Source organism: Durio zibethinus, chromosome 21, assembly GCF_047325235.1.
Source record: "Durio zibethinus cultivar Kanyao isolate XHJ-2024 chromosome 21, ASM4732523v1, whole genome shotgun sequence".
NCBI classification, from domain to species: Eukaryota; Viridiplantae; Streptophyta; class Magnoliopsida; order Malvales; family Malvaceae; genus Durio; species Durio zibethinus.
Genome location: NC_143182.1, coordinates 8,423,297 through 8,440,587, shown reverse-complemented (window position 1 = coordinate 8,440,587; position 17,291 = coordinate 8,423,297). Strand labels below are relative to the sequence as shown.

The window sequence follows — 17,291 nt, the reverse complement described above, 5'->3', positions numbered from 1 at the left end:
TGAAATATATAAAAGTCGGATTATAAGATAATCATACGCAAGACAATGCAATGAGAAAATGCAGACAAAGAAAGCAATAGACAACACTTTTTATCTGGTGCACAAAGAACTTGGTAGTCTAAAGGCATGTAAAGTTAAGAAGAAATGAATAATAAAGTTAAAGATTATAAGTTAGAAGATAAACCATTCGTACGACGCCGCAAATGCTTTATTTATATCTATGATGTCTGATTGCTGGCAATGATGCTTGACTTGTCTGATTGATAGCAATTAAATCGATCTGTAGTAGCTAGCGTGCCTTTAAAAAATAAATTCCATTCATGTCTTGCAAGCAATCTCAGATGGACAGCAATCCCTTACGTTCTAACTACGAGCCCATTTGTTTAAACATGAAACTATGCCTCAACAGATTACTTGTCTATTAGAATTTTTAATTTCTATATTTTTTAAAATTGATTGTGTTGTGAAACGTTGAAAACTATTACTCAAAAGTATGTGTGTGTGGGTGCATGCACAGACACAATACCAGATAGTTAAACTTAATATCCGTGCGTACACACATACATAAAGTATTAGTAAATTAAAATATGCTTTAAATTTCCCAGCAATTCCAAAAAGGCAAATAAAGCAAGGTTTCAGCATAAATTTATGATTTTATCAATCAAAAACCTTATTAACCAAAAGCATGAATATATATGGAAAGACCGTTGATCTAGTCAAGGAAAGATAAGCTAGCTTGAGAAGTATTGCTTATGCAATTCCACAAGATGGCAAGTAACAAGACAGAAACATTATTTCTGAAACAAAGGAACAAGAAACCATAGTACTTTAGTGGAAAAATCATTCTCAATAATTCAAACAATTTGGTTCTACAAAAGAAAATTGAGAAATTTTGAAGAAAATAAGGTACCCTTTGCCCGTTCGATAACAATGACTACTACTTTTTATCTTTTAAAAAAGCATTTGTTTCTTTCTAATGATTTTTGCTGTAAAATAAAAGCGATGCTAAAATGTTTTATGGAGTTTTTGTTTTCTGTTCTGGAATTTTAATTTGAAAGCATAATTGAATTACATATTAATGTGGGATAATGATTTAGATATGGAAAAGATAATTATACGACTTAGTTTGAATCTGATATGAAACACTGAGAAATCCTTATTTTTAATACTGCAGAAAACTGTTTCGTTGATAAATCACATGGCCTAATCCTTCTCAGATGAAACAACTTACTCCTTTTATCATATTTAATGGAAGTTAAAGATGTCTAAACATAAACCCAGAATTGGCATTTGAGTCAATATGAGAACAACTCACAAGTACTCCAAATTACCACCAATTATGATCATAACTGAAGAGAGAGGGCAATGATAGATTGAGAGATGAAGGCTAGTCGTCCTTTACTCCTTTTTTTTTTTTCTTCCATGAAAATACTAGCATTATCAAAATCAAACCACAACAGCTCCAGCTGCCTTACCTGACTAATTTCTTGATAAGTTCCTTTCGCCAAGCCAAAAATAAAATAAAAGTCAGAAAGTGGTCAAGACCAGTGAGGTCCACATGAAAAAACACAAAAATATCTTTCGTATTTCATGATTCTACAATGATTGCACATAAAAAGTTTTCACCACAATTTTTTGTGAGAAAAACACCCAGCCTTGTATTTTGAATCTTCCATTTTTTTTCAGTTTGGATAGTGATGCTTCATCAACCCTTTCACGCAAAACCCTTTCCTCACCTTCATTTTCTGATTTTCTTTTTCCTTACCATTTTGTCAACCTCAATTCCTTTTACTGGCCAAAAAAAGAAAAAAACTCGAGTCCTTGATAAGAAAATGTTGCACAAATCAATAGGATTTCTCCACACTACATAAAAGTCTTGTTCTTTCAAGCCTCTCAATGCAAATAACTCTAGCAAAAAAAAAAAAAATTCACGGGAAAAAGTGTCTTGAGCTAGTAGAACCCTACTCCTAACCTTACTAACCCCAGTCTTTCTCAGTAACGGATCTCCTTAATAGGGGACGCTCAATTCACGGTTTCAGAGTGGGAAAGGTTTGCTTTATAGAAAGCTTGACACCATGAATTGATTGATGTATAATAAGAAGTTTCTCGGCAAAAGAGATTATCATGTAAAGATGGTAGGGCACAGAGATTATCTTCTGAAATGTACTTTTGATTTTGCCAATATTTTCAGAAGATTATGGTCTCTGTGTCTGTCACTTTCCCATATCTGTGTTCCCACCACTTTCTTCATGAACATTAAGAAAATTAACACACATGCAAAACCACCGGCCATCAATCAAGAAACAATGATGTGATTACAGATATGAATATAATTAGTTAATTATAGCTTTTAACCTTGAATCTTTAGTACAAGTACAATCAATCAACAACTGGTTAACATATCCTAACGTTTAAACGGGAAATGAGGAGATTATTCAACCATTAGTGGGAGGAACTGGACAGTTTAAACGGGAAATGAGGAGATTATTCAACCATTAGTGGGAGGAACTGGACACTTGAGACTTAAGGCATCTTTATGATTATATCAAAGATTAAAATTTACAGCAAAGCAGTTGAGGCACTTTGACTAGCTAACTAGGCCTCTATAGTAGAGCCTATGGGTGGGCACAACTGGCTAAACAGCCTCATTTACCAAGTCTCAGCCAAATCTTAAAAATTCCCCTCACCTTACTCAGGCATGCCATCCATTCGGAAATTTCTATTTCAGTGACACTGTCCAAGATACGTGTGCTAAGACTATCCCTCCATGTAGCAGTGAGAAGGACTCAAATCTTCTCTCTCAAACTCAAACACCAATCACTCCACATACTTTGCACATGCCAAAAGCAATTTGATGACCACATTGTTTCTAAAGCCTGAGGTGGTTTCTATCCGCAAGCTGCAATAAGGCAAGAAAAGGAGAGGAAACAGCTCATAGAAGTACAAATTCCACATTATATGGGCATAAATGAAATTGCAACCATATGGTAAAAATCACATATCAACAGTAAACAGCATTCTTAACGTAGAACTGAATCAACCCCTCACAATTTGTTGACCAAAAGACTTAGAGAAGGATCAGGTTGGATCAAGGCTAAAAAATTAAGCTTTTTAGTGTAATAATGCACAGATCACATTCCTATGGACTGCTATTTCAAGCAAAAATGAATATAATAGAAATTTGTGATAAACAAAAAAGAAAGGTACCATCTACATCTCACTCCATCTGAGGGACTGCCTAATTCCAGTATAGATGAGTCCTAATGACCTCCCAATCAAGCAAACAAGAAAGAATGAGATGGCATTGCTGACTTTGTCAATGATAGCTCTAACCATAGGCATGCTAATGTCAGAGAACTCAAGAAACAGGCTGAAATAGTACCTCCTGTAATGACCGAAGCAAATATTAGATTTAAAACTATATCCAAGTTAATAACCATTAAAAATCAGATAGCATCTGAAACATGCAGCAAGATCATAACATTGAAGTACAAAGTCATGGTATTCAGTTAAATCTAAATTAAAACATTTGTTTTCTTAATCCTTATGTGTATATGATACACTACTACATACTATTACCTTCACATATTCATGTAAAAAGATTGGAAAAATGTTTTAGTAATTTAATATGTGCCTCTTCTGTCCCAAAAATCCACACCTTAACTTTAGAATAGATTGCTGTTATTAATATCTGCTAAAGGCGAAGTAGACGATAGGTGTGGCTCATCACTGATTTGCCAGGTTACATAGTGGGCACAAGGTTTTTGAACTTCAATTATTCGACATAGAACAAACCAAATTGAGGAAGTTACTGTTCCATTATAAGTACACAGCCTAACTCTGCTACCTGGGCAGTTCAGACATAATCATTGGGCTGAAGCATTAAAATTAAATCGATACATAGAAGCCCGCACAAGTATGCTGTCACATGGGTTAGCAGTATGTATTTTTGCATTCATGTATCAATGAGAGTATACTTACTTCAAGGCAGTAGCCTTTGCCACCACCTGCACTCTCATATTTTATGCCATCTTTCTGCAGTTATCCTTGTCAAAATTCAACTTCATGAAACTTTCTCAATCTGCATTCCCCAAAAATGCCAACTATTGTACAGACAAATATCCCTATGGAATCACCAGTTCTGACAATATCTTTTTATCCACTAAATCAATTTAGTTGCACAGTTTTCATAATTGTCCACACTATGTGAGATAATACAACACCTTCATGCACATATCCAGTGCAGAAGAGGTAATCTAGATACTCCCCAAGACAATAATAGAAGAAGGGCATATCCCAGCCACCAAGGTTAACAGGTGACAAAAACAAGGTAAGTGCCATATTGTTTCTTCGTAGCTAACAAATTTCAATGTTACTCTAAGCTAATCTACATACACTGGAGGACTGTGATTAATAATGGATAGAATTAAAGAAAATTATTCGCGAGGGAAACTGTATAGAAAACATACCACCCTGTCAAGGCTCTCAACTCCTTGGTGCGTTTTACAGTCATAGAGAAATGGCTTAGCACAACATAATTTAATGAAGGTGACACACTTTCAAATTTTCTTCGTGTGAGCTTCTTCCACCAACCATAAGTTTCAGCATAATCACTGCTTTTTTCCTCAAAGGGTTGGTTCTTAAGTGTGTAGAGGTCAAAGCAATCCTCATACATTGATACAATTGCCTCCGGATTTTGATACAACCACTGGTTTAAAGCCACCTGTTAACAAACACATGTTTTAAAATCTTGATGAAATTATAACCAGAAGTCCTGACATCTAGTGCAAAGATCTATAGTGCCTTAATATGAACAATTTTAAATCTTCTCATATTGAATATATCATATTATCTCACTCAATAACCATACAGATTTAATACCGGCACTTCTATCACATAAAAGTTTTAAGAAATTCTTAGTAGTTCAAATACGAGAAATGATTCCCTACTCATCCGAAATGAGTGCTGAAAATAAACACTATTGAAGTGCTCCAAATCCAATTAAGAGATATGTCTCCATGTGAGATTTATACAATGCATCTGGATATACATATTCATAAACATAAATGAAACAGATAAACATTTATGCATATGTAAGGAGCTTGAAATGCAAAGGAAGTAAGGGCAAGAAAAAAGATAAAAAAGCCTTCATGATTTCTGCATAAGAATAGCTATTGAACTGCTTAGTGCCTGCACTAAGTTAAACAAACCCAGTATGCTCAATCAGTCCATCCACCAAACCTCAAAACTAGAGAACATCATTCTTTAATTACTTCTAGAATAACAGTACTCAGAAAATATGCTCACGAACAAGAGCTATATAATAAGAAATTAAAGAGAAACAGGTGCTACAACTAAACAAGAAACAAAGCCATAACTCATTACGCAAACTTTGGAGTGCACGAGTAGACAAATTACAGATAGCTAACCCCAAACTATTCACTTCATCTGACAAATCGCCGTCAACAGAAATAAGCTCCAAATAAGTGCTTGCTATCCCATTTGCTAAAGTTATCACCAGATCTTCCAATATGGAATCCCCTTATAAAGTAGACAAGCTTTGGTCATAACAACAACCTTTCCTGCAAAAATAGATAAATGGGACAAATAAGTTTGTCAACAAAGATAAACATATTTTGACAATAGAATCTGATGAAAATCAAAAGTGAAAGGCAGATGTCAAAGCCTACATGGATTGTACCCAAAAGCAAGATATCCTTGGACAACATATAACATGTAGCAGTAAATGTTTATAAACACAGCAACCATCTGAGATTGAAATCTTTTGTTGTTGGCACGATTATTCTACCAAGTGATGATGATACCTGACACACTATCATAGGTTCTTCAATAATGCTATTTTGAACTACTATCAGTGCAAATTACCCCCATTCTGTTTATCTGTAAACAACTAATAGTATGGAAACCAAAGTAAGATTTAATTAACAGCCTAGTTCAAAGTATCCTATCCAACTACACATGATTAGAGTCATTATCCATATCTGGTAATCAATCTAGCATTACTCTAACCAGTGGATTGGTCAATGGAATATGTTGTTCTTGTTAGAAGCATATCTATTAAGATTTATATTTCTGAAAAGGCACATGCATGAAACAAGAGTAACTATGCGAAAACACTTATTTACAGCTGGTTATAATCTTGTAATCTGTATATTTATATTTGTATCTCTAGAATTAAGTATTTGTATCCCTAGAATTAAGGACAAAAAATTAGGATAGATAATCCCTCAATCATAGGATCAATTTTAGGAAGATTTAGTTTCCTAGTTTACCCAATAGTGAGTTGTATATAAACCTAAGGTGCTTGTATAATTCTTTGTGAGCAATTTTTCAATATAAATTCAGTTTTACTCTTAGTTTTCCATACAGTTTTATTTTTTAGTTTTTCCACATGGTATTGGGCTAAGATTTTCTTCCATTGCCCTTTCCTAATTGTCACATGGAAGGCTTCTTCCATCTTCCCCTACATGTGATGGGGGCCTGTTAAAGTGGGTTATCCGACATCTAGTAAATTTCAAATATCCTATTTTCTTATATTCAGATTGAGCCCCTCTATTACTACCAATTGGTTTTAAGTTGGATGCTTAACACGATATCAAAGCTTTAGACTCTTCTTGGGAAGAAAATTGTTTCAGCCTTCATTACTGAATTCTATTTCAGGCCTTCATAGTCAAATCTTGTTAAATCTTTCAGTCTTATTTTTTCCTTCTTTGGCCTCATTGCCTAGAATCGTCTCTGGTTAAACCTTTACTATCAAGACTCTTTTTAATTCTGAGAAAGATAACTATGCCAAAGACAGTAGAATTTGCCACTACTACCTAACTTGAAGAAGTGACAACTGAAACCATCAAAGTACTACAGAAGTCTAGGGAACAAAGAGAGTTGGATAGAGAAGAGATTGAGAAACTAAGAAACTTATTTAAAACTTTCAAAAGGCCCACTGGGGTACGTTCATTGGGTGAGGTCTCTAGTTCAAGTAAAGCTTTTGGTTCTCATGGATTAAATGTCTCAGTTATGCCTATTATAAGTTCTTGGGTCATTGACTCATGAGCCATAGACCATATAACACATTCCTCACAGAAGTTTAGTACATATACCATATGTCCTAGTAATAAGAAAATTAGTTTTGCAGATGGTTCACTAACTGCAGTGGTAAGATTAGGAGATATTCAAATTAATCCCTCGTTTGTTCTTAAAAATGTTCCTCATGTTCTTGGATTGTCTACTAATTTGATATCTATACAAAAACTTACTAGAGATATGAACTACAAAGTGACTTTTTATCCTTCTTATTGTGAATTTCAAAACCAGAGTTCAGGGAAGAGGATTGGACTTACTAAGGAGAAGAATGGACTATATTATCTTAAGACATCAAACAACATAAGTAAGATCAAGAATAGTTTACCTTTGTCATTTCTTTTTGAAAAATCTCCCAATAAAGACAAAATCTGGCTTTATCATTTTCGTCTTGAACATCCCTTTGGAACTTTGAAAGACATGTTTCCTTCTTTGTTCAAAGGATTAAATGCCGAAAATCTTCATTGTGATTTTTGTGAACTTGCAAAGCATAGACGTGTGTCTTTTCCAGTTAGCAATAAAAGAAGTTCTACTCTTTTTTACTTGATTCATAGTGACATATGGGGTCTCTCTACAATTCCCAATATTTTTTGTGCAAGGTGGTTTGTTTCTTTCATAGATGATTATACCAGGGTCTCTTGGATATTTTTACTTAAATCCAAATCAGATGTGAATGGTATATTTTTAAGCTTCCAAAACATGATCCAAAATCAGTTTGAAGTGAAAATCAAGATATTTAGGTCTGATAATGCAAGAGACTATTTCAACTAGAGTTTATCTACCTATTTCTAAAAAGAGGGGATTATCCATGAGTCATTTTGTGTTAATACTCCACAACAGAATGGAGTGATAAAGAAGAAAAACAGTCATTTACTAGCCACAACCCAAGCTTTACTTTTTCAAGCAAACGTACTCAAATCCTACTAAAGGGAAGATGTTCTCACTACCACACATATTATAAATAGGTTACCTTCAAGGGTTTTGGAATTTAGAACTCCTATGGAACTACTCTCACAATTCTATGCCAAATTTAATACCACAAACAAGCTCATACCTAGGATATTCGGTTGTACATCATTTGTTCATGTTCACAGTTACAATAGGGAGAACTTGGATCCTAAGGCAATTAAGTGCTTTTTTTGTGGGATATTCATCAACTTAGAAAGGGTATAAATGCTATAATCATCCTACCAAAAAATTCTATGTATCTGCAGATGTCACTTCAGAAGAAAGTAAACCATTTTTTACTCAATCTTATCTTCAGGGGGAGACTTCGTTCATGGAAGATAAGGATAAAGACTTATTTTTGCTTGATTTGTCCTCCTCTTCAACATTTTCACTCATTAATTCTTCTAAGTCGAAACCTATTTCTTCTGAGTCCAAGTCAAATACTGAATTTGAGTCTGAACCCATTCCAAACACAGAAGATGTGACAAAGAATAATATTGTTATTGATTCTATGAAGGAATTATAGGTGTACTCAAGAAGAAAAGTTCTAGATCCTAAACCAAGGCAAGTCCAAGAACCTGATCCTAATTTTGAAAATGAGGTAACTATAGTTTTTGACTGTGTTTCTCAAAATGAGGATGAATCTCCTAAAACTATAACTAGTGATTATGAGCTGTCTATTGCCATTAGGAAAAGAACCAGAGAATGTACTAAGCATCCACAATACCCAATCTCTAATTTTGTGTCATTTGAAAAATTCTCACCATCCCACAAAAATTTTCTTTTGAGCCTAAACACTATTTCTGTTCCAACTACATTATCCGAGACATTATCCAGTGAGACATGGAGGCAAGCCATGAAAATAGAAATGGAGGCCTTAAAGAAAAATAAGACATGAGAACTGGAAGGATTGCCTAAAGGAAAAAATTCAGTTGGATGTAAATGGGTTTTCACTGTAAAATACAAGGCAGATTGTACTGTTGAAAAGCCTAAAGTCAAGTTAAACTTATGGAGTGGATTATCAAGAAACTTTTGCTCCAATTGCCAAGATGAATATAGTTAGGATTTTGTTATCATTGGCCGCAAATTACAATTGGCAGCTTCAACAATATGATGTAAAGAATGTTTTTCTACATGGTGATTTGGAAAAAGAAATATATATGAAGGTTCCACCGGGATTTAAAGGTCATCTAGAAGCAAACAAAGTATGCAAACTAAAAAAGGCTTTATATGGCCTTAAACAGTCTCCTAGGGCTTGGTTCGGGAGATTTGCCAAAGTGATGCTAGCAATGGGATATAAGTAGAGTCAAGGAGATCACACATTGTTTATCAAACACTCTGATTCAGAGAGAGTCACAGTTCTATTAGTGTATGTTGATGACATAGTTATAACCGGAGATGATGAAAAAGAGAGAGAATCTCTAAAACAGTGTTTGGCTAGAGAATTTGAGATAAAAGAGCTAGGGAAATTGAAGTACCTCCTAAGAATTGAAGTAGCTCAATCACGGCATGGTATTTTCATCTCATAATAGAAATATGTGATGGATCTTTTGAAGAAAGCTGGCTAACTCACATATAAACCTGCAAATACCCCTATAGATCCTAATTGTAAACTTGGAAAAGCAAATGAAGATGTTGCTGTAGATAGAGAGATGTACCAAAGATTAGTTGAAAAACTCATTTATCTCTCACATACTAGACCTGATATAGCATATGCTATGAGTGTGATAAGTCAATTTATGCATAGTCTTAAAAAAGTGCACGTACAGGCTTTCTACTGTAAATTGCACTATTCGAAGGCCAATCCTGAGAGAGGCATCTTATTCAAAAGAAATTCAAGACTAGTTCTAGAGGCATATATAGATGTTGATTATGCAAGTTCAATAACTGATAGAAGATTCACCTCAGGCTACTGCACTTTCCTATGTGGTAATCTTGTGACTTGGAGGAGTAAAAAAACAAAATGTGGTGGCAAGATCAAGTGCTAAAGCAGAGTTTAAAGCAATGGTTCAAGGAATTTGTGAACTAATATGGTTAAAGATTATCCTAGAAGACTTGAAGATCAAGTGGGATGGACCAATAAAACTATACTGTGATAACAAGTTTGCAATAAGCATTGCACACAGTGGGTTGATTTGTACATAGTATGTATCAACCAAGAGTCAACCTGCAAATGCGTTGACTAAAGGTCTCAGCAGTGCAACATTTCAAGAAATTATTTTCAAGCTGAGAATGAAAAACACCTATTCACTAGCTTGAGGGGGAGTGTGAGAAAACACTTATTTATAGCTGATTGTAATTTTGTAATTTGTGTATTTATATTTGTGTCTCTAGAATTAAGTATTTGTATCCCTGGAATTAAGAACAAAAAATTAAGTTAGACAATCCCTCAATTATAGGATCAATTTTAGGAAGATTTAGTTTCCTAGTTTACCCACTAGTTAGTTGTCTATAAACCTAAGGTACTTGTATAATTCTTTATGAGCAACTTTTCAATATACATTCAATTTTACTCTTAGTTTTCCACACAATTTTATTTTTTAGTTTTTCAACAGTAAACAATCTTTTGAAAGAAGATAAGTTAAGGGAAAACAAATTTCAGATGGAAAAAGATAAAGCTAAGCAGTCAGTTCCCACAAAACCTATGAGTTCTATCAGTTGCATAGTTTTTCACTACGATGTAATGTTTTCTTTTACTTCACAGAGTCTTGGAGTTTAGGGGATCCAAAACTTTGTAACTGTCAAAAATTTTTTTTTGCCTTCCAAATATTTCTCTTAACATATTGGCTAGCAGAAAGGGCCATCAAGGCCATTTAAATCCCACATCTTGGAAACGTCCAGGCACATTTCCTCTGAACCAAATTAAAAGCCACTTGTTTCATGCACTTTGAAAACCCAATAATGCAAGAGATTCCTAGTGGCAGTTAGTGGGCTTAAACGAGAAGGGAGTTATGAATCCAGCAGCTGAGAAATAAAAGACTTGTTATACATCTTCAAGCATGATTTAAGACAGGTTACATACAATATATCTTGTTATCAATCTCCATCTATTCATTAGCATACATAGATGCATAAAAGATTAACTAGAAATTGTTACTGAGGAGAAAGAAACATGTAACAAAATAACGCATGCAACAAATGATAAGATGAGTAACCTTGAAGTTTTCACACTGTAAACTAAAAGCAATTGTCATCAGCCAGAAATTCATATTCTACAAAGCTCTTGGGTAATCTACGAAGATTAAAACATATAGAAACAATAATCTTTGAACAGACTATGCTAAACACAACAAAAAACAGAGGCAGTCAGAGTTTATTTTACCTTAGAGAACCAAATCTAAGAAAATACAACAATTCTGCATACAAATTTTCCTTCCCTGACTTTCTAATATTTTGTAAAACTGTGTTGTCTTCATTTACTTTCTCAGTTATCAGAGTAACAAGTTCCTGCCAAAGGGGGAAAAAAGTTATTTCATACATACAAGCTAACAACAAAAAAAATCATACAGTCATTATAAGATTCTTTATGTTCCATATTATTAGTTTCAAGTCCAAGTTCCTTCTTCAGCCAAGCAAAGCATATGGACTTACAGGATATTTCAATAATTCTGGAAAAGACTATCAACCAATCATCCATATTGCCAGTATCAGAAGCATCAACATTGTTTTTCACCTGAAAAACAATTTTTTAAACCTTCAAGGAAAATACAAACTTAATAAATTAAAAACTTAATATTCTACCCGGTTAGCATGCAATGAAGAAATTTACTAGGAAAAGCATGAGAAATTTCCATTTAATAAGATCCAAAGGATAAATTTATTTATTAAAGTTGCATGCTGAAGGGTATCCTCATTGCAAACCCAAAATAATCGTAAGAGATGACCCCTTTACTTAACACTAAGTCTTCTTCTCATGCGAACTCAGATCTACTTCATGGTCCGTCGATTCAGTAAACAACTAAGTAACTCGTTAATTATCAGGGAGTTAGATATAAAATTCGTAAGATAATACATTTCTTTTTCTTAAAGTTAAATCCACAGAACAAAAGTGCCCTAAGTTTTTCATAAACCTAATATTTTTGTCCCATTGCTAACTGCTACCCAAAAGACCTTTTAGTTTTGTATTTTTGAAAGATGCAAAGCAAGGATGGTATACAGCAGCCAACTAAAAATGCGGTTTCGTTGAAAATAATGAATTTATATGAATTTAATCCAGTATAAGGAAATACTCAAAGTAACTAGAGCATAAGGAACCACTAGAGACAGTGCCTGCCTCTTCCTCAAGTTGCTGAAGAGAACCCCAAAGCAATCTTATCTTTGGACCTTCAGATACAGCGTGCAGATTTAATGGTTGCTTTGCATGCTGTTGCTCATCAAGGACTCCATTTCTGAAATCACTCCCACGTTCAATAGATTCTACAGAATCAAAAGTTTTCCTCTTACTACATCCCAAACATGCTTCAAATTATCTTGGCCACTGTTTGTCCTAGCACTGCATTTTTAAAGTAAATATGTCCTCAGTAAATGATAGAAACAAGAAATACACATGCCAAAGCACTGCACTTAAGTACTAAATGGCAAAAAGAGCATCAGTGTTCCATGATCCATGTATAAGGAAAATATTCGTTCAATTTTAAATATTTGATACGCATACCCTTACCTACCAGAAGAGGTTGAGCTTTTAGGAAAGGCATCATCATCAGCTATGTTCTTTTGAGATGTGGAGCTGGATTTTTGAACAGGAATTACTCCAGCCAGATACGTAAGAAATATACTACCCATCAAAAGTAATTGGTCACCGACAGGAATCCAATCAGAAGCTATTATACCATCAGAGTCCAGTAAAGACCGAATGCAAGTAGACCTCAAGGAAGTTTCCCTGAAGCAGGGGCTAACCTTGAAATTTGAGAAAAATGGGTTATCAACCTTCCAATTTCTCCATGTTGAAAGCCAGAAAACTTTACAGCTGCCAAAGGAAAATTTGCTACAAATAAAGCAACAAATGCAATGTCAGGCTAAAAACATATTTGCTAACAGCAAAGTTCCATTGGTTACTTTGCAATGTCTAACAGCATATAGAAAAATTATGCATTCCAATTTTACACCCATTAGCAGCTGATGCAGTTAAAGCTACAAGTTTGACCAAAGGTGGAGGCATTCCGATTTCCGAAACATAGTGAAACTTAAGAAATTTCATTAACTTCTTACAATCAAATATGAAATCACATAATAAAGTGTGTAAAAGCTAACTACAGGGTAAAGCCCCGATTGTTCTTCCAAGGGAAATAATGAATAATTATATGTATCAGATTGAGTTGGCCGACCTTTGTGGCGTCCTGAGATTCGAATTCCGAAGCACAAATCCTCTTTGCTTAACGAAACTTTGGTGTAAATGTAACTTGATGCATGAAGGTGAAGCTGCATATTTCGCCATTAGATTGAAAAAATTTCCAGCAAAGCCTTCACCACGTTTCCCCCTGCATTTACCAAATCAAATCCTACACACAAAACGAGAAGAGCTTATAACGGCATTGGAGTGAGGGCAATGTAGTTAGGGTTAAGGTATTTTTAATTAAAATAAATGGGTTTGTGTTTTTGGATGGAAAAGGGAGAAGAGGAGAGGTGGGAAAGAAAGAGGAGGGAAAAATGATACGAAGATCGGAAATGTGCGAACCTAGTTCTTAATTATCATCTCCTCTCACCTCTCCTTTTTTTAGGTCCCAGCGCTTCGCATATATATGGCATAAATGCGTAATTATGCTTAAGAAATAAACAAAATAACAAAATAAAAATACGGAGGAAAAAAAATAAATAAATAAATAGTCAGTCAACGGTCCACCGCCACGTCTTCTTGGTTTTTTATTTTTTATTTTGAAGCCAACTTGGGCTCAGCTGCTTGTGTTGTTAGGGGGCATCTGCTTGTTGGAGATGTTGCAAACGCGCCTTGGACGGACTAGGTTCACAGCACTTTCATCAAGTGGGACAGATGTCAAGGTTTGATAGGTTAAAACTCATGTCTTGCTTAGTTTTCTAAGAATGTCTATCCTGTGATTGCATTATAAATGATCAATTAAAATCATGTACTTTATAAAAACATCCTACGAAAATATTATATAAAAAATATGATAAATCCTTACATATTTTTATTATAATTAAATAATTACAAGTTATAATAAAATGTTTATTTGTTTACTACATCTTATGCTAGATAAAAAATAATAACATCGGCACAATCTATTTATTCATATATTATAATTTATGATAAAATTGAGAAGTTGAACAATAACTATATATATATAAGCAATTTTTTTTAGAATAAAATGTATATAATAACCATATATTATATTTTAACTTACAAACATATATTTTTAACTCTTTTATATATATATATATATATATATATTATATTTGATATACTATTAATAAATCAGATAATGCTAACTCGTTTATAAATAAAAATTAGCTCCTAAAATAAATATATAAAAAATTAATATTTTTTAAAATTTTATTCATTAATAAGGTAGCATCATATTCATATTAATTATTAATAATGTAGTATCATTTACAATATGTAAAATTTATATACTAATAATATATATATCATTAATATAATATTAATATAATGTCAAAGGGATATTTAAAACTTATATTTTCTACACAATATTCTTCATAAATTGTTAAAATTTGAGATTTTTAGTAAGTGGTATAATAGTGAAAGAGAAATCAATATAAATATGGTACATATATACGTTACAATATACTAAATATAAAAAAAAATTTATAAAAATTTAGGTGAGAAAAGATTATTTTATTTTAAATATAATTTATATAAAAACATATTGTAGGTATCATGAAAATTTATAATGAATTTATAAATTGTCCATTAAAATTTGTTAGTTACAAGAATTCAATTTAAACTTTACAAACAAAATATTTATTATTAACAAGTTAACCTACTAAATAGTTAAAAAAATTTCATTTATGATGTAACAAAGTAAATTGAATATAATAAAAAATTTGTGCATACTGATAAATAAATCATTAAATCTTGTGCAAACAGGAAATATTAATTATTATTATTATTATGGGAAAAAGACTTGATGAAGTCTGCCTAAAAACTAAAAAGGTGGCAAATCAAAACAGAAGCGGTTATCAAGATCACCTTGTTTTAGCAACTTCTCTTGATTTATCAAATGACGTGTTTTTTAAGTCCAAGTACATCCAAGGTTTATAACAGTTTAGCGTTAGCAAAGATAATTAAGGGAGTGAGTGAGGTTGAAACTTGAAATTGGAGAAGATGAGCAATTCAGCAAAGAGTCAAGGCCCTTTGATCGTCTCGTTCGGAGAGATGCTTATTGATTTCGTGCCTGATGTTGCTGGCGTTTCCTTGGCTGAATCATCTGCTTTCATCAAAGCTGCTGGTGGTGCACCTGCTAATGTTGCATGTGCCATCGCTAAGCTCGGGGGCGTCTCTGCCTTCATTGGCAAGGTTTTCATGATTGATTGTATGATCAATTTATATGATTATTGCTATGCAAATTCAATTGATGGTCATGTTATTGTTAGGTTGGAGAAGATGAGTTTGGACGCATGTTGGTGGATTTGTTGAAGAAGAATGGGGTGAACTGCGATGGAGTCTGCTTCGATAAACAAGCCAGGACCGCCCTGGCATTCGTCACACTCAAGACCGATGGGCAAAGAGAATTCATGTTTTACAGAAACCCCAGCGCGGATATGTTGTTGAAGGACTCAGAGCTAAATATGGGGCTCATCAAGAAAGCTAAGATATTCCATTATGGATCCATAAGCCTGATATCAGAGCCATGCAAATCAGCTCATATGGCAGCCATGAAAGCGGCCAAGGAGGCCGGTGTTTTGCTTTCCTATGACCCCAATGTGCGCTTGCCTTTGTGGCCTTCTCCCCAGGCTGCTAGAGATGGGATCAAGAGCATTTGGAGCCAGGCTGATTTCATCAAGGTTGGTTATGATTCTGAGCTTTCGTCACATAATACGGCACTAACCAGTATAAAATGGTGAATTTCATGGTATGCAGGTTAGTGATGATGAGGTGGCCTTCCTCACTCAAGGAGATCCTGAAAAAGAAGATGTTGTTTTGTCTTTATGGAATGACAATTTCAAGTTGCTCATTGTAACCGATGGACCAAAGGGTTGTAGATACTTCACCAAGGTATAATTTATGTCCTGATCAACTCTAGGAAAAAAAAATGCATGAAATGACTTTCCAATCTTTGGGGAAACAAATGCAGAGTTTCAAAGGAAGGGTGAATGGTTTCAAGGTGAAAACAATCGACACGACTGGAGCTGGGGATGCTTTTGTTGGCGCACTTCTATATTGTATAGCCAATGATACAAAAATCTTCAATGTACTAGCTTGATATATATATTCTTTTGATGATTCCTCCAATTTCAAGTTTTGGGTTTCTTTCTGAATTTGATTTTTTTTGTGATTTTTGGAAACAGGATGAACAGAAACTGAAGGAGGCTCTGCTATTTGCCAATGCTTGTGGAGCAATTTCTACTATTCAAAAAGGAGCCATCCCATCGCTTCCAGACAAGTTACAAGCTCAACAACTCATCAAGTCTTAAAGCCAAATGAATTTCGTTTCCTTCTGTTTGCTTAGCTAGTTAGCTCGGTGACGAATAAGAAACTTTGCTGCATTTTTTTTTTTTAAATAAAAGTACAATTTGTTTTATCTCTCTTTATTCTAGGTTATATATATATATATATATATATATTTATTAGATGATAATTTTTTAAATATTTTATAATATAATTATTTAATCACAATTTTAAATTACGTGAGATCATAAAAAAAAATTTATGTGAAGCTCAAATTTATTAATGGTAGAGCTTTACATAACTTTATTATTTTGATTGGACAATTATAATTTTATAGTAAAAGGAATTGTTGATGATATATTTCTTAATTTTTTATTTATAAAAAATTCTAATTTTATTTTTTAATAAAAAATTCATATATTATCCATCATTTTAAATAATCAACTACTAAATTATAATATAATTAAACAAATATAATATAAATTAAATCAAATCCATATACAATAAAATTTAAATCTAAAACTCAAAATTTTAAAGTTTTTTCATTGTCATTAAATCAAAACCTCGTTAATACATTCCATCCAATCATTGTATCAAATACTGGTTAATAATTGTATATTTTGAGTTATATATGAAACCACAATCAAACAATTTTCATGTTTTA

At 33.4% G+C, this 17,291-nt stretch overlaps 2 pseudogenes across 1 annotated transcript; one reads left to right on the top strand and one right to left on the bottom strand.

Annotated features, from left to right (window-relative positions):
• Positions 1–2,312: 2,312 nt before the first annotated feature.
• On the bottom strand, positions 2,313–13,754 carry LOC111305395 (uncharacterized; annotated as a pseudogene). The gene is made up of 8 exons (XR_016331665.1): positions 13,371–13,754; positions 12,707–13,030; positions 12,320–12,538; positions 11,638–11,719; positions 11,369–11,493; positions 5,379–5,582; positions 3,982–4,723; positions 2,313–3,385 (listed from the first exon to the last, which is right to left on the bottom strand). The product of XR_016331665.1 is annotated as an uncharacterized LOC111305395 (transcript).
• Positions 13,755–15,163: 1,409 nt separating this feature from the next.
• LOC111305393 (putative fructokinase-5) lies at positions 15,164–16,692 on the top strand (annotated as a pseudogene).
• Positions 16,693–17,291: the final 599 nt, after the last annotated feature.